Source organism: Chinchilla lanigera, unplaced genomic scaffold, assembly GCF_000276665.1.
Source record: "Chinchilla lanigera isolate Chin_1 unplaced genomic scaffold, ChiLan1.0 scaffold00051, whole genome shotgun sequence".
NCBI classification, from domain to species: domain Eukaryota; kingdom Metazoa; phylum Chordata; class Mammalia; order Rodentia; family Chinchillidae; genus Chinchilla; species Chinchilla lanigera.
In genome coordinates, this window is record NW_004955452.1 from 17479011 (window position 1) to 17493691 (window position 14681).

General features: G+C 41.0%; 1 pseudogene; it reads left to right on the plus strand.

Moving 5' to 3' along the window:
• Window positions 1-9538, plus strand: part of LOC102024525 — a 25067-nt pseudogene extending 15529 nt beyond the window's left edge.
• The last annotated feature ends 5143 nt before the right edge of the window (window positions 9539-14681 follow it).

Here is a 14681-nt window from a genome sequence, read left to right on the forward strand (position 1 = left end):
GCTCTGCAGTTCAGGCTGTCCTTAAGCTCCCTTTGTAGCCCAGGCTGGTCTTGAACTCGCCACAATTCTCCTGCCTCAGCCTCCTGAGTGCTGGGATTACAGGCGTGCGCCACCATGCCAGGCTTTCCCCCAGGTCTTGAAGGTTGTTCATTTCCTGGCTCTCTTTCAAAAAACCATGGCATCATTTCTGCACTAGATTTCCACAAGATATTCCTAAATACTTTCCTGGGTCATTGCTGTCAAGCTGGCCCAAGTTGGTTTTGTGTTTACAGTATGTATAATTTAAAACAAAATTGCTACAGCCTGAGAGTCACTTATGTAATGGAAGGAACATTGGTTTTGGAGTCAGAAAATTCTGGTTTTAAATTTAGTTCCTGACTGAGCAAGTTAACCATTTCAGCTTTAGTTTTCTCATCTATAAAAGAAGATAACATCAACATTTTGTAAATTAAAAACCAAAAATATAATACAAAATCCAGGATTGAGCAGGCTGTCGAGTAACGTTAGTAAACAAGATTAAAATCCAATTCAGAGACCTCTCCTACCCCGCCCAACGTGGAGGGATAACCGGATTCAGCGTAGCCAGTATTAGCAAGAGCGCCATCTTGTGGTGACTTTTTGATATAAGGTCTGGGGTCCCTGAGCCAGACGCCAAGATATTCACGAAACTAAAGAGTCATAAAAGGACGGCAGGTACACCAGAGAGATGTTGAAATGCAAATAATAACTAATGACTCGAGACAAAGGCAATTCACTGGAAAAAACACGGAATAAAGGGTTTAAGACTGAACTGTTACATTCAGGGCAACAGAAGGCGAGGCGAACAAACATAGCTCAGTGTATCACTCAAGGTTGATTTATATATTGTAATTAATAGCTAATTTAATTCTATCATTTATTTTTTTTAAAACTTCAAAAACCATTAGCAAAAGTCCGGCGTGATGGTGCACCTGTAATCCCAGTACTCAGAAGGCTGAGGCAGGAGGGTTGCCCCAAATTTGAGGCCAGCCTGGGCTACAGTGAGTTCAAGAGCAACCTGAACTATGCAGTGAGACTCTGTCTTAAAAAAAAAAAAAAGCCATTAGCAAAAGCCAGCCAGCATAATAATCCTTATAATACCACTGCCTCCACACCACAGTTCCATGGTGTTGAGGTAGGTTAGAAGAAATAAAAGATAGGTAGAAAGGAGACAAGAAAATCATAACTAAAAATTGTACTTTGTAAGACTGCAACTTCTAGAACTTAGCCAAAGTCACCCAAGACAGCCTCATGCCAGAACCTCTTATTGCTTGGCTAGATTCACACCCCTTCCCTGCCAGAACCAGCACTAAAAGTCATAAATTGGCCCTATTAAGAGAGTAAATAAAAGGTTGAGTGAATCCAGAGATGTTTAAATTTTCTATGAAGGAAAAATGTCTGGGGCCGTTTGGGAGGAGGAGGGGTGGGCCCTCCTCTCCATCAAGAAAAGCATGAACCGGAGCTGGGGATTTAGCTCAGCGGCACAGTGCCTGCCTTACAAGTGTGAGGTCATGAGTTCGATCCCCAGTACCGGGAAAAAAACACAAAAAAACAAACAACAAAAAAAAGAAAAGCATGAACCTTGTCGTCAAGGCCAGACGTAGCGTGTCTCTTCTCTCTGAGCGCCTGCACCCCCCTCTCGAACGTGTGCTGTGCTCTCTGTCTGCCTGACGAGCCCTTCTTGTGCCTCTTGCTCACTCATGTCCTGAAAATCCTTTTTCTGTGACTGGAGTCAGCGAGCCTGCTCCACCCGGTGGGTTAAAGTTTGGGAAACTCTCAGGCTCAGCCCGAGACAGGGTTCCTTCTTGAGGCTCTAGGGGGAAGTCCGCTCCTTACCTTTTCTGTGTGTGTACGTGTTCCTGGACATGGAGTGTGTTAGGGGTTGAACAAAGGGCTGTGTGCACTCACTGTGTCACTGACCCATGCCCCTGGTGCTCACTGTCCTGTCGTTTTTCCGGCTCTGACTCTCTTACTGCCCTCCTTCCCTTATAAGGAGCCATGTGATTATACGGTATTGGACCTGGCCGGATAATCCAAGATAATCTCCCCAGCTCAACATCCTTGAGCTAATCATATCTACAAAATCTGTTCTGTGACATAAAGTACCATATTCATAGGTTCTGGAGATTGGGATTTGGACATCCTGTGGAGCCATTATTCTATCGCAGTGTATTTCTCTTGCAATGACATACTATTGGTAGGTTAAAATTTGCCATGGTGGGCTGGGTGTGGTGGTACATGTTTTTAATCCTAGCACTCTGGGAGGCTGAGGCAGGAGGGCTAAAGTTTAGGCAGGGTCCAGTCTAGGCAATCTAGTGATTTAGCAAGATCTCATCTCAAAATATAAATAAATACATAAATAAAAAAATAAATTATAAATAGCTAAAAATGTTCTCCATTCCTTTCCCTTTACCTCTCCAATATAGTTAGAGGGCGTCATCCAGTGAGTGGTTATCTTTAAAGCTTAGTTCAGAGGCCATGGAACGTTGAGTAGGATCATTATGGAACTGGAGGAAGAATGGACATTATTTAGAGATTCTGAATTTGTTGCTGGATGAAGTAACTGATGAGAACTTGGGTTGATTCAATTTTGGGGATAGAAGGAGAATATAGTGAGGTGTTTTGTTTTTTGTTTTTGTCTTGTGGTACTAGGGATCAAAGCCAGGGCCTCACACATACTAGGAAATCATTGTACCACTGAGCTCCATCCCCAGGCCTTTTTAAAATTTAATTGAATTTAATTTTGAGACAGGGTCTCTCTGGGCTTGCCTTGAACTCGCAGTCTTGCCTCGGTCTCTTGAGTAGCTGGGATTACAAGCTTGACCACCACAGTGAATACTGTTTAGGTCATGAAAGGAAGGGTAGTTTGAACTTGGAATTTTGTTTTGTTTGGATTTTTGAAGGGTTTTATAGAAAGTTATATGTTGATATTGGGCAATCACAAATGTGTATTTATTTATTTGTTATTGTTTTGGTTTTTTGTTTGTTTTTTGTTTTTCTTCCAGTACCAGGAATCAAACTCACGACTTTGTGCTTGCCAGGCAGGCGCTTTGCCGCTGAGTTGTTGTTTTGAGACAAGATTTTTCACAGAAAATTGCCCCCAGCCAGTATACTTCAGTTTGTTAGCTGCCCAGGTAATAGTTCCTGTTCCAGTTCCCGTTGCTCCTGTCTCTTAGAAATGGCTGGTCACTGTGCTGCAGTGTATAAACCAGTCCCCAACTGACAATTCATTTTGTCTTTGTACTTCCTGCTTGGTTACCCCACGTAAGCCCTAGACCACCAGAGACTGGGGCTTGGTATTTTGGGAATGATTCCCATCAACGCTTGTCAACTTAAATAAATCTGCCTCCAAATTCTGGGTGTCATGTCAGTGTTTCTGCTTGCCGCTGTCTCTCTATGTTGCCCAGGCCGGCCTCAAAACTCCTGGGCTCAAGCAATCCTCCCACTTCAGCCTCCTGAGAAGCTGGGGTCACAGGCATGTGCCGCCCGCTTACAAAGGTTTATTCTAATGGAAATCTATCATTTTCGTTGGACACTCAGCATCTGCATCCCTCTCATATGTTTGGGCAACATCCCAGACACGAGGGAGAATGCATCTTATGCTATCAAAGCTGGCAATGCTGTCACTGTCACTGTCCTAGGATAGCCGACCCAGTCACTGCTGTTCACGTCCGTGTGGGTTCCCTGAGACAAGTGAGTTGAGGGAGGAGAAAAGCCCATACAGCGTTTATCAATGAGTGGTGACTTAGCGAGACCCTGTCTCAAAATAAAAAGGGCTGGGATGTAGCTCAGTGTCAACATCCTGGGTTCAAACCCAAGTACCTGCCCCTAAAAAAAAAAAAGGGAACAAGGAAGTGGAACTTTTTGTTTGCATTAGATCTGGCTGTGAGACGGGAGGCAGGGTACGCTTTGTAAGTTTCTAGGAAAACTTTAGCTTCCCAATTTTGGATGCTACATTTTCGCTTTCCCCTTTCCTTCATTAGGATTGATGGTGCAGCTTACAACAGCCACCTTGCAACTGCACAGGGATAACAGCTCTGATGTTACTGAGCCAGTAAAACTGCCTACCTCGACTTTTCTTGTGTCAGTCAAGTCTTCTGTCGTCTGCAGACAGAGCCAGTCACATTCCTAACTCGTTTAATCTATGTAGTCTCCTTGCAGTCAAGAACACTGGCCCTGGTTCAGAATCAAAAGATAGCAGTAAAACAAGCAGAGACTACGGGGAAACTTTCTGGTGATGGGAACAGCAGCACCAGTAGTTCTGGTGGCACCAAGGAGTGTGTCGTCACTTCAGCTCCTATTTTGCTTTCTGCTGGCCTTCACCAGGGACACAGACAATAGAGTCTCTGTGCTGAATTATAATTGTTAGTACTCATGGTGTGTTGACTGTGGGCCAAGTGTTTTATAAATGTTCTCTCTTAATTCATATCAACCACTCAAGATGGCTATTAATTTCCTCCTCTGAGGGTAAATGAGGACAACTTCAAGCTCACACAGTTAGTTGGTAGCAGAGTTAGGATTCTGTTTCAGAACAGAGTAGCTCCATGGTGAGATCTGGAACACCACATTAGAATCTATTTCTTTTGGCAACTCCTAAGTTTTGGACCTGGGACCTTAGCTCAGGATGGAGCCTAGGGCCCTGTCACCGGAGGAGCAGAAAACCAGGCTCCCAAGGCCTGTTGTCTGCCATCAGCCCCAGCAGCGGGGCATAGAATCTGCCCAAATGTAGTGGGGCTCTGTGCCAGGCTATGCAGATGCACGCAGTCCCTCTTAGCCAGGCCGGGAAACACTCCAGATGAACCGCCAGACTTCTGTGTCTGAAGCCCAAAAAGATAAGGAGGAGACTTGGTTGACAACCTAAGAGACAAAGCAATTCTGAAGGTTTGGAACATTACTGAAATCCAGTGCTCCTACCCCAAGAAAAGTAGTAATGTACATGAACAAGTGGGATGTGTAAGAGTCAATTGACTCTCTTTTGCTCTGAACTGATTACCTTCATTTTTTTCTCCCATTTTCCTTTCAAGCTGGATTTTGAGGTCTAAAAGGCTCCAAGCCCAGTCCAGTCTCCTCCCACTTCCCCTCACCTGCACACCAAGACTCAGACCCATGTTTGCTCTCTCACCCTTTCATTTAGCTCATTTTTTCGGCAAATATTTATTATTAAATTTTTACCAGGGAGACAGGGCATTTATAAGGAAAAAGATAAAGGATAATTGCACAAATAATTAGTATTGAAATACCTGCTAGCAAGGAAAACTGGTATTGAGTGAGAGTATATATCACAGATGTCTTACTTAGCCTTTCCTGCAGCTATAACAAAATACCCAAGACTGGCTAATTAGTAAACAACATAAAGGTATTTCTCACAGCTCTGGAGGCTGAAGGTCCTACATGTTAGCAAGTTCAGTGTCTGGTGAAGGCCTGTGCTCTGCTTCTAAGATGGTGATTTATTGCCCTTCTCACATGGTGGAAGGTATATTGTTTTTATTTTATATTTGTTTGTTTTTGCAATACTGGGGCAGGGTTGAACTCATGACCTTCAAACTGAACTACATCCCTAGCCACTTTTTTTTATTTTGAGACAGAGTTTCACTAAGTTGCCCATGCAGAGTTTGAACTTGCTATTCTTTTACCTCAGCCTCCCAAAGTACTGGTATTACAGGCATGGGTCACCATGCCAGCTCCTTCAGCCCTTTTATAAGGCATGAATCCTGCAGTGTGATATGTGACTAGAGTGTTATAGATAACTAAGATGGGAATTTAAAAAAACCCTGTGATATCTGGGTATGGTGGTGTACACCTGTAATCTCAGCACTCAGGAAGCTGAGGCAGAAAAATCTCTGTGAGTTTGAGGCCAGCTTGGGCTACATAGCAAGACCTGACTCAAAAAACAAAACAAAAAAAGAATCTGTGATTGTTCAGCTTGTTGGCTGTGTGGTGACCTGTGAGTACCTGGGCTGATGAAGCTGATGAAATTTACGTAGCTTGTGAATTTATTGTTATTCAATAATTTTTGACATTGTAGAAAGAAACAAACATGAGAGCAAAGCCTACATGACCCAATCACTTCCTAAGAAGAGGAAGAAATTTAAGCCAAGACAGAGAATCTACAGAGATATGAAAAGTCACCAGGTGGCTATAAGATTACAGACTGGAGCTGGTGTGGTGGTATATGCCTGTGATCCCAGCATTCTGGAGATTGAGGGAGGAGGATTATCATGAGTTCAAGGCCAGCCATACATAGTGAGTTCAAGGCTGGGCCGAACCATATAGTGAGGCCCTGTCTGAAAAAAAAAAAAAAAAAAAAAGGATTATAGAGCAGAGCTTCTCCAAGGAGGTGAGGGACCCCAGTGGGGGTTTTTTTTGTGACAAATTTGTTGTGTCCCACATCTGGTTCTCATCTATGTGCACAGACAAGTTACCGAGTCATTCTGCCTCAGCATTTGCACCCCGAATAAAGCACGCTGCTGTCTGAGAAAACAGACTCATTCAGGGCAAGAACAGCCTGAAAGCTACTATTCTGTACATTGCTGAGGAACTAACTCACAACAGGCACAGCCTGCTCTACCCACTAAGCTAGAGTGTGTGTGCGTGTGTATGTGTGTGTGCCTGCGTGCATACAACATGCAAGAGACTGTATTGTTAGATATAAATGTTTAAAACATACTACAATTTTTGTACTAAATCACTTTGTAAAACAATTACTTGTAAAAATACACACATGAGTAAGTCACAACCCTGTTTCTAGGGAATGTCTCCTTTCTTTGTTTGTTTTGACACAGGGTTTCACTGTGTAGTCCAGCTGACCTCAAACTCACTATGTAGCTCAGGCTGGCCCTGAACTTGCAATGCTCTTCCTGCCTCAGCCTCTCAGATGCTGGGATTATAGACATGCAACACCACATCCGGCAGGAATGTCTCCTCTTCTGAGAATTCTACACACATGCTCTTGTAACTACCATGGAAGATAGTTTAAAAATGAGTCGATCACTTTTACTTACTTAGTCACTTATTCTTTTACAAGCTTAAAGAAATTTGTTGAGCTCCTCCTATGTACCTCACTATGCTACTTTGTACTAGGCACCACTAGGGACACGGCAGTAGACAAGTCAGACCAGGTCACTGCCCTCGTGCCACATATGGTCTATTTTGCAAACAGGTGTTCCCATCAGGAGTGCTCGCCAGATGTATTGGTTTCTGGCTTTCACTTCTTCTTCCTCACTGACTTGCCCCGTGCCTGGCACCAGTGACTCATCAGTAGTGCACTCTCCTCTAGCATGTGTTTACTGAGCGCCTTGAACTCAGAATAGTTGAGGTGAGTTGAGGTGGATGGGTCACTGCAGTGAAGATACGAAGCTGTGCCAAGCTGAGGTGAGAGGCTCCTGTAGGAGAAGGGCAGAGAAAAAGAAGCTGAGAAAAAGAGGTTCAACAAAGCAGGCAGGCAGAAGAAGTACGATCTTAATGTGAAAGCAAGGAGGAGTGTCTTAGTTACTCTTCTTGTTGCTGAGACAAAATACCTGATATCCATAATTAAAGGAGGAAAGGTTTATTTGGCTCACAGTTTGTAGAGGTTTCAGTTTATAGTTGACTGGCTCCAAGGCAGGCTGGCATGGGAGAGGGACATCAAAGAGAAGAAATCATGGCAGGCAGAAGGCAGCAAGAAGCAAGTAGTGGGTAGCAAAGAGGCAGCAAGTGACAAGGAACAAGCAGCAACCCACTTTCTGCCCCTGCTATCTTACCCTGCCTACCCTCTCTTAGGGAGGTAACATGTACGGTGGGGCACCCTTAACCCTAGCACTGAGCCATGAATCAATGCCAGCATTGCATCCTTGATCCCAGCATCACACACACCGGCCTGCCTGTGTCACCACCCTGTGGAAACACTCCAGTGACCCTCAGTCCATGGCTGGGTGAGGCCAGGGTCCGGGGCGCTGGCCCAGCACCTCACTCACTTGGATTTATGCCGCAGATGTGAAAGTTGGTGCGATGCCTGTGCCCTCATGCTTTAAGGCGTAGACCTCCTGGCTGATGCCATGGCCATTGCAATGGAGCCAGAGGGAAGAACAGTGATTATTGAACAGACTCGGGGAATCCCAAAGTAACAAAAGGTGTGACTGTTCCAGTGTCAATTGATTGAAAGGACACATACAAAAATATTGGGGCTAAACTTGTTCAAGATGTTACTGACAATACAAATGAAGAGGCAGGGCGTGGAGCCACCACTGCTACTGTCCTGACATGCTCCATCCCCAAGGAAGACTTGGAGAAGATCAGCAAAGGTGAGAACCCTGTGGAAATCAGGAAAAGTGTGATGTTAGCTTTTGCTGCTGTGACTGTTGAACTTAAGGAAGAGTCTGCACCTGTGACAACCCCTCAAAAGTTGCTAAGGTTGCTACAATTTCTGCAAATAGAAACAGAAATTGTCAACATCATATCTGACACTGTGGAGATCAGAAGAAAGGGCATCATCATAGTAAAGGACGGAAAAACCCGGAATGGTGAATTAGGAATTATTAAAGGCATGAAGTTTAATCGAGGATATATTTCTCCATACTTTATTAATGCATCAGGAGGCCAGAAGTGTGCATTCCAGGAGGCCTATGTTCTACTGAGTGAAAAGAAAATTTCTAGCATCCACTCCATCATACCTGCTCTTGAAATAGCAGTGCTCACAAAAAGTCCTTGGTTATAATTGCTGAGGACACTGATGGAGAACTTCTCAAAACCCTGGTTCTGAACATGTTAAAGGCTGGTCTTCACTTTGTCACAGTCAAAGCTCCAGGGTTCAGTGACAATACCAAGAACCAGTTGGAAGACTTGGTTAATGGTGCTGTGGTGCAGTGTCTGGGGAAGGGGCTGACTCTAAACCATGGAGGAGTTCAGCCTTGTGACTTAGGAAAAGTTGGAGAGGTCATCATGACCAAAGATGCCATGCTTTGGAAAGGAAAAGGTGACAAAGCACGAATTGAAAAATATATTTTAAAAATCACCAAGCAATTAGAAACCGCCATGAGTGACTATGAAAGACAGAAATCGAGTGAATGACTGATGAAGCTCTAGGTGGTTCAGCTATGCCACAGGTCGGTGGGACAAGAGGTGCTGAGAAGAAGGACAGAGCCACAGATGCCCACAATGGTACAGGCATGGCTTTGGGAGAAGGTATTGTGCTGGCAGGGGAGGGGTGTCTGTGTCCTGCCTCAGTGCATTCCCATGTGGGTACAGAAATTATTAAAAGAACACTCAAAATTCCTGCGATGATCATCGCTAAGAATGCAGGCATGGGAGGTGTTGAGAAAATCCTGCAGAGCTCCTCCAAAGTTGGTTATGACTCTATGCTCAGAGACTTTATGAATATGCTAAAAAAAGGCACCACTGATGCGATAAAGGTTGTAAGAACTGCTTTACTGGATGCTGGGAGGGCTCTCTGTTAACAATGGCAGAAGTCACGGTCACCGAAATCCCTAAGGAGAAGGACCCTGCAATGGGCACCATGGGCTGGATGGGTGGTGGCTTATTTTAATGCTAGAATTGTGCTTGGGCATCACTGAGGAACTGTGACAGGAAGCTCCCAGCAGGGTCCTTACTGATAACTTCAGGGAAGTCGGATGAAGGAAATGAAGGGAACGATGGCTGATGTAAGAAAATGACATACCTTTCACTGCTAGTTTCAGTTACAATATATAATGGTTTGCCGCTGTCGTTGTTCTTGCCTATGAAAAATTTATTGTGTATCTTTGAATACAAAAACATTTGTACATCCCTGAAACTGGGTGCCAGAGCCATGCACCACTGTACTGCTTTCAATTTAAATCATGGAGGCATTTCTACTACTATTCTGTTACAGTCAGAGTTCCAGTGCTTGCCAATATGGGTGAGATGTTCAGAAGCAGCCTTTCTGTGGAGAGTAAGAATAATTGTGTGCAAAGTAGAGAAAAATCCAATTATATATGAATTTTAGTATGGCATTTAGATAAAGTATGTGTTGTCTTCAGTAGCCAAATAATCTTAAAAGTCTACGTGCCTCTTATTTAAATGTAGATGTCCCTGTTGCTATAATTTTATCCATCTTTAGTTTTGTTATCTGTTATCTGATGACCACATAACTCCTAAAAATTTACAATTGGTGTCTGGTCCTCTTGTTTCTTCTCATTAATTGTCCACTTTCTGTTTTTAACTTCTTTAGTTGTTTCTTTTCTGTTTTTAATTTTTCATGTTATTTATCATTATTATGTCATCTGTATATGATATATCAATGAATTATAATTTTACTGAGTAATTTGGGAAGACAGTATTGAATGTATTATTACTAGATTAAGCCTTGTGGGAGTCTTATAAAGTGATATTGTTTGTCTTCCCATGTAAAAGTTATGTACAGCTGGCTTTTTAAAAAAAAAATCCATTAGTAGTATAAAAAACATATCTGAGATGTCTGTTGTTACATAGCAGTTTTTATTATATTGTGTAATAACACAGTATAATATAGGGAACAATATAATATAGGGAATATATAATATTATATTATATAATATAATAACACAATATAGACAACTCTTTTTATACTTGGTGAGGTATCTGAGAGTTTGAGAGATACTTTGTTTAGGTTTCTATAACCTACTGGTAATCTCTGTGACTCATCAGTTGTTTATTTTGTTTGTTTCACTTTTTTTGTGTGTGCTGGGAATTGAACCCAGGATCTTGCACTTGCCAGGCAGGCACTTGTGCCACTGAACTGATCCCCAGCCCCTGTTTCACTTTCTATATAAAACTTGTAACAGTGGCACTCACAACTAGACAAATACGTAATTTAAAAACAGAAAAAAAATTGTATTTACAGACACATTGGCAGCTACAAATAGCATAGCCGTGTGGCCACACAAATGGATGCAGTATTGGAAAGAGGTACATAAAGCCTCACGAAAAAATTAACATCAAGGTCAGAAACATAAACACACCAAAAGGATGATTCAAAAACCGCTAAGTAGATGTACTCACACAAAACACAAAGAGTAGAGAACATATACCTAACCTAACAAATACCTAACTTAAAATTGACCAGAAAACTCATTTCACAACATAGCAACAGGACATATAAAATGATTTAAGGATATATTAAAAAAGGGAGTTACAGTTACTGCCGGAGTTCCCAACTCACCAACTGAAACTGCTTTAAGTATGTTTCAATCTAAATCAGAGACAGCAAAAAACTAAAGGAAGTCCACACTCCTATTTAAACATACCAAGTAAAAATATAAAAGATTTAAAAATTAAAACCTCAACATGCTATCTTACAAGGTACAGGTTTGAACTAAGGATAAAAATATCCACTCACAAAAAATCTTAACACCAGGAGTCAAAAATATCTATTTGATACCAGGGAAAAAAACAACATCACAGCAACACAAAATCAACCATCTCAATCCATATAGCTAAACACATAAATATACTAATTATATTGGCTATACTGACAATTCACAGTCATCTTTACTACTGTAGTAGTAACAATAGCAATATTGACAAAAAATTAATTAAAAGGCAAATGCCTACAATCCAATGTGTAAGTATAATATTCATTTGTGTCCAAATACTAATCTCTAAGCTCAGACAAAATGTGACTGAACTTCAGCCATGTAACCTCTTATGCATGCTCATAACCATCATTATTCACATTCTAATCATTTATACTGTCATCACCATCTCATCTTACTACTTATTTTACCCATAGAGACATTGCTATTGCCTACATACTACTAGTACACCTACACTTACTACTAATACTCTCACTAATACAGCCACTTGTAATGCAGATACACATCACTGTAAAACACTCACTAACTGGACCCTTTGTATAATAGAAACTCTCAGTGAAATGAGGCCAACCACCGAGATCCATCCAGTCATTGATCTTACAGCTTTGTCATCATCACCTGGATCATCTCCAACCATCCTGATTGATCTGACCTACTACCAAGGAGCAATTTACATCTCACTCTATACAGATAAGTCTTCCAATACAGATGCCTCTGGTGAGTCATATGACTTACATCACATTAGAAAAGGACATCACTGGTTATAGAGACCAGACTTCAGCATCACACCAACATTTAGAACACACCCAGACTTATTAAACTAGAGACAACCTGTAGTATTATCCAAGGCTTACCAGAAACTTGTTAAGTTTTGTGGAACAATGGAGCAGAATAGAGGATGCAGAGACAATTCCAGGAATACTCAGCTACATTATCTTAGACAAGGAGCCAAAAATTTTCACTAGGGAAAACATAGCCTCACTAACAAATGGTGCTGGGAAAACTGGCTTTCCACATGCCAAAGACTGAACTCATATCTCTCACCGTGCATTAAACTAAAATTGAAATGGAGAAAAGATCTAAATATTAAACCAGAAGACAAAATAGGTAAAATTCATGAAGACATAGCTGTAGGCAAAGGCTTTGTGGACAGAACCTCAGTTACACAAGAAATAATACCAATAATAAACAAAGGGGTCACATCAAATTAAAAGCCTTCTGCACAGCAAAGGAAACAGTCAACAGAGTGAAGAGACAACCTACTGAAAGTGAAAAAGGTTTTGCTAGCTACTCCTCAGACAAAGGAATACTATGTAGAATACATGCAGAACTCGAAAAAATTAGACCCTCCAAATTTAAAGACCCAATCATGAAATGGGCAGCTGAAATGAAGAGAAACTTTTCAGATGAAGAAGTACAAATGGACAATAAATACATGCCATCTCACTTTAGAAATAATGGCTATCTTCAAGAAATAATAATAAAAAAAAAGAACTCAAACAATAACAAATGCTGGAGTGGTTGCAGGGAAAAAGAAACCCTTCCTCACTGTTCGGAGTGTAAACTGGTATAACCACTATGGAAATCAGTATTGAGATTCCTCAAAAAACTAAAACTAGAAATTGCATTTGACCTATTTCTTTTCTAGGTATCTTAGCAAAAGAGTTCAAATCGGCTTATTACAGGATATATGCATGAAATACACACATTAAAAATCAAAGAATGGAAAGTAATATTCCATGCAATGAGAATAGAAAAAAGCAGGAGTAGACATCTTATTCAGACAAAGTAGACTTTAAGCCAAAGCTGATCAGAAGGGGCAAAGAAGGTCAGGACATATTGGTTAAGGGAACAATCCAACAGTATATTATAGTAGGAAACCTTAATACCCATTATCACAAATACATCAACTATCCAGGTGTGGTGGCGCATGCCTGTAATCCCAGGATTTGGGAGGCTGAGACAGGTGGATCACTGCAAGTTTGAGGCCAAGCTAGGCTACATATTGAGTTGTAGGCCAGCCTGAATTGCATAATGAGACTCCGTCTCAAAAAAGGATCAACTGTACAAAAAAATCAACAAAGAACTACATGTTAGAGTTGAATGAAACCTTTGAACAAGTGGACTTAATAGATATCTATAGATTATTCCACCTAACAACAGAGTACACATCCTTCATTCAACATGACAAAGATAGGTCAATACATATCAGCTAAAACTACCAATGTAAATGTCAGTTCACCAATCAAAAGAAACAGACTAGCAGAATGGATCAAGAAGCAAGACCCAACAACATGCTGCATACAAGAAACACATTTAATTCAAAAAAAATTCATAGACTGAAAGTTAAAGGATAGAAAACAAAACTCCATGTGAAGGACCCTGGAAGAAAGCAGAGGTGTATTCTATTTGCAGACAAGGTGGATTTCCAGCCAAGACTGATTCAGAGACACAAACAAGGGAACAAATCAAGAGGAAGAGATAATAATCATAAATACATATCCACTAAATACCAGTGCACCCAACTATATAAAACCGATATTAACAGACATAAAAAATCAAGTAAGCACCAATAGAATTGTAAAAGGGGATCTCAGTACCCCACTGTCACAAGTAGATCAATTGACAAAACAACAACAACAACAACAATAAAAAACTATGAGAACTGAACTAAACTTTAAAACAAATGGATTTAGTAGATGTCTTCACAGTGTCTACTCAACAACATCAGAATACACATTCTTGTCAGCTGCACATGGGATGTTCTCTAAAACAGACCATATACTAGCTCATAGAACATGCTTAAGTAAATGCAAAGGAGTTGAAATTATCATATGCATATTATCAGACCATCGTGCAATGAAATTGGAAATCAATGGCAAAGGAAACCACAAGAACTTCATAAACACATAGAAATTAAATAGCACCCTCCTAAACAACCCAATGCGTCACAGATGAAATTAAAGAAGAAATTAGACAGTTTTACAATTAAACAATGATGCCAATACAACATACCAGAACTTATGGGACACAATGAAAGCAGTCCTACACAACAATTGTAAAGGGTGAATTCCTATACCAAAAAAACAGAGTGAGCACAAATAAACCTAATGTTGAACCTCAAGCTTCTAGAGAAAGAAGAGTAAGTCAAGCCCAAAACTCACATGCAGGAGGAGACTATAAAGATCGGAGCAGAAATTAATGGAATGGAGACTAAGAAAATAATACAAAGAATCAATGAATTGAAGAGTTGGTTCTTTGAAAGATTAAATAAAATTGATAAATCCTTAGCCAACCTTACCCAAAAAAGGAAAGACTCAAATCCATGCAATTAGGAATGAAAGCGGTGAAATCACA